The following is a 4,356-nucleotide window of genomic DNA, read 5'->3' as shown; positions in this document are numbered from 1 at the left end:
CGGGGGCGGTGGGAGCGCCGTGGGCGCTCCGGGCTGCACACAGCTCGGAGCTTTTGTTGTTGTTGTTTGTGGTGTGTTGTTTTTTTTTCTAATGTCAGATTCTCAAAAGCCGTTTTCAAGTGAGTGTGACTGGGCTCTGCCCCTGGGACCGCGGTGCCGGGAAAGTGCTCCTGGAGAGTTCACAGTAGGTGGAGGCAAGTATTTCACATAAGTGACCGTCAATATATTTACTTTTCCCCCCCTCTTGATTTCACCTTCATTTTCAAGAGGTCAGAGATGTGATGGACACAGACTGGAATTTTACGTCCATGCTGTGACCTATGAATAATGAAATGTTATCCATCCATGAGCAAATAAACATGAAGAACCTATTGTCCTATGGATAGCCGAAACACTGGCAGAATGGATGCATGGTTTTGTCTGCACTCGTGCTGCCTGGGTCTCAGGAGATGTGGTAAGGACCCTGTGGCTTTGTGCTGTTTATCCCAGCATTCAGCAATTCAGCACAATCCAGGTGTGGATCAAATGCATCTGGTCTGTGAGGGCTCTGCCTAGTTCAGGTTTGCCAATGTCTTGTTGAGTCTGCATGAAGTGGTGAGATTTCTCACCTTTGGTTTCAGCATCACCAAATATAGTCATGCTGAGGAACTTCATCCAGATGGGATGATGAATTCTCTGAATCAACCCCAGGATGTTATTGTCTCAACTCGTAAAGCTCTTGATCTGTGTTTGGACTGGGATTATGTACGTGGAAATTGGATCTTTGCCGCGAACAAGGCACTCTTGTCATTTGAGTTTAGGAAGCATTTTTTTTTCCCTTATTAATCCTCCTTGTCAGTAGGATACTCTCTCATTTTCACTGAAGTCTCTAAAGATTTTCTTCATTTCCACGTGAAATAAAGACCAAAATTGCCCAACTGTACAACAAAACCTTTCTTGATTAACATCATGTCTCCATGAGAGGTAAAACTAACCATTCCACTTACACAGCACAGATGAGTGGGTTTTATTTGAGGAAGGACAGCTGACCTAATCAAGGCTACCTCCTTTGCTGATTCCCCTCAAAAATGAGGAAGGTATTTGAATTAGCCTCACACAATTTAGATCACATCTCTCTCCCACTTACTGAGAGGTTGCATTAAGAAGTGCAGAACCATCAAAAATCAGGAAGTGCCGGGCATGGCAAGTCTGAGTGCACAGACCTGTGAGGTGCATCCAGACTTCACTGCACGTGTGTGGTGGAGTCTGATACATAGGTAAGGAGCAGCTGTGTGGCCTCTGTTGCTTGGCTTCAGACAAGCGTGCTGCAGCTGCTTGCTTTTCAAGTTTGGGTCCTGTGGGTTTACGTGACTTAAGGCTGCACTGTGACAGGGTTTATAATCACATAGCCATAAGCTTGTTTCCCCAGAGGAACCCTTTTGCTGAGTAGAAATGATCTTTGGGGAGCTTTTATAAGAAGAGACTCAAATAATTTGTTGTATTTAGTTTAGCAAAATAAAGCTTAAGATGAGAACTGTTGTTGTCTTGAAAGGAAAGTAAACAATGTGGATGTAGACTTGTTATTTAAGTGGAAGACAAATGTGTGTAAAATGGACATTAATAAATTTAGACTGTGGATTAGAAGATTTGGAAGGCTGGGGAACACATTCCCTGTGCTGAGGGCAGGAAGCCCATTCACTTTGAAAGTGGGGCCTGATCAATTTATGAAAGTGCTTATGAGATGTAGTTGCCTGAGATAGCAGGAAACTAAACTCTAGATGCTTTCCAATTTTGCGTTTCTATTTAATGTTTCTTTTATTGCTTATTCCATGTATAATTTAATGTACAGTTTACTGCACAGCATTATCCTTCATTGAATAAAAACCCCAATTAATTCCTTCAGAGCATTTCAGGAGTGCTATCATCCTACTAACCGTTAATGAATTTGCCTTTGTCACACCATTTATGAAATTGTTTGCATTATCTTATTTCCAGGAAATTAAAAATATCAACACTTCTGGGTACCTATGTGGCAAAATGGAAGACCTTAACTTGCAGAGTGGTAAATACTAAATCAAAGACCTTAATTTCCTAGGTGGTAAATGCTTTATGCTACCCAGCATGTACTGAAAATCCACCTCCCGCCAGCTTCAGATGAACCTGCTCACATTCAGCATCTTAGCAGCTCACACCACAAATTAATCAATTGGAGTGTGGGAGAAAAATGAGGAATAATGCAAAGTACTAACACTTACATATGAACTTTAGGACACAGTTAGGATCCAGTTTTCCAGAGGCTCAGTTGTAGCTATAAGACTTTTTCCCAGCAGAACCTGCTCCCTCCGTCACATTCTTTTCATCTCTGTAGAGGCAGAGATGGTACAGCCAGCAGCTTCCTTCCCTATCATCTGTATACAATAGGCATGTGGCAGGTGAAGGTAGCATCTCACAGAGTAGACACAAATGAAGAACCCCAAAAAGCAGACTTCTGTCACAGGATTTGCACAGCCTGCTACTAAAGATCAGCACGACTGAGCTCTTTGGATCCGCAGCATATTCCTGTGCTATCTGAAATAGCCCTGTCGTGGGTACCGGTTAGAAAAACCTACTTTGTGTCCTGTCTTGAGTGGGATGGAGATTCTTTACAACTAATCTCATGTCTGTTTGCTGAATGGTGAGGAAATGCATTTCATGTTTCTTATGGCCCTGCATTCTGGTGATTACAGGACTTCTCCCTTTGCTTCCAATCTACTTCCTGCCCTCCTCTTTGCCTTATCATCTGCCCCCTAATTTACATTGCCATCCCATCTCCTCCCATTCTGCATCCTGCCCTCTGCTCTACTCCATCGTATAACTCTTTCTGTACTTGTACCATCTGCCCTTCTTTTCCCAACTCCTATTAAAACTTCTGAGCAGAGAAAAGGACTTGCTTAGGAAGGTTGGACATTTAGCAGTCTTACGTGAGAGCTGGAGCCTTGAGGAAATTCTGTTAGCAAATTTTAAGATGACAACTGATCATACTAAAATTGAGTTTTCTCATTAGGTTTTCCATATTTGGGTAAGTTTCCATAAAACCAGCAGAAGACAACTTCCAGCTGGCTAACTTTTTGATGAGTTTAAAAGTGCCACTCTGGTGATTGTAGGTGTTGAAATTCTTCAATAAAATAGCAAAAAAGTTTGTTAGCCTGGGCAAAACAGGAATTGCCTCTGATTTTCATTGTAAGAAACAGCTAAACTGTTCTAGCTGACACATGAAAAACATTCTAGAAACATGAAAAATATTCTAATTGAGTTCTTACAGATTGAATACTGTGTCCAGTTTTTGTCACCTCAATACAGGAGGGACATTGGAGTGTGTCCAAAGAAGGGCAATGAATCAGGGGAAGGGCCTTGAGACCAAGTCTTATGAGGAGCAGCTGAGGGAAATTAATCTATTTAGCATGAAGGAAAGGAGGCTGAGGGGAGACCTGGTCATCCTCTACAACTACCTGAAAGGATGTTGTAAAGAGGTAGGCGCTGGTCTCTTCTCACAAGTAACTGATGATAGAACAAGAGAACATGGCCTCAAGCTGTGCCAGGGTAGGTTTAGACTAGACATTAGGAAGAACTTCACTGAAAGGGTTGTCAGACATTGGAATGTGCTGCCCAGGAAGGTGGTTGAGTCACCGTTCCTTGATGCATTTGAAAGTCATCTAGATGTGGTGCTTGGAGATATGCTTAGTGCTGGACTTGGTGGAGTAGGGTTAATGGTTGGACTCAATGATTTTAAAGGTCTTTTCCAACCGAAGTGATTCTATGATCTACCTTTGGAGAGGAACTAAAAAGATGCAAATTACTTTTCTAGACAAAATATTATTTAGATTTGCTTATGTCATACTTGGTTTGGGAACTTGGGAATGAAGGCATAAGGAGTAACAAATAAGTGTAAACTAGTGGGATCAAGCTCTTTAAACATTATTTAGCCTGATTCTGTATTGTAGCTGTGAGGAAGGCCATGTAACTTCTTAAATTTGAAGCGTCTGAAGGAAATTGTTGAGTGTGTAGCTAATGGTGGGTACTCTTTCATGCAAACTGTTTTCTTCTGGTGGGAGAAGAGGAATCAAGGAATACTAGGGTTAGGAAGGTGACTGTCAGCATGGGAGGGTGGTAACCAATCTCAGTTTTGCTGCTGAATGCCAATTTGTCTGGTTTAACTTGCTGCAGAATAAGTGTGTATCTATGCTGGGAGTAGTTTGGTCTTTGCTGGTGAAGGATGGTGTTGATGAATATGGGTATGTGCTGCGGGGTAGATGCTGCTGTAGTCTGATAAGCTGAAGCAGATCATGGTTGGCAGTAAAATCTTAGCCTTTGTCTGACACTTGTCTTCCCTCCTGCTGA

The sequence above is a fragment of the Chaetura pelagica genome, unplaced genomic scaffold, assembly GCF_000747805.2.
Source record: "Chaetura pelagica isolate M959 unplaced genomic scaffold, ChaPel_1.0 scaffold90, whole genome shotgun sequence".
NCBI classification, from domain to species: Eukaryota; Metazoa; Chordata; class Aves; order Apodiformes; family Apodidae; genus Chaetura; species Chaetura pelagica.
Note: the sequence above shows the minus strand (reverse complement) of the source record.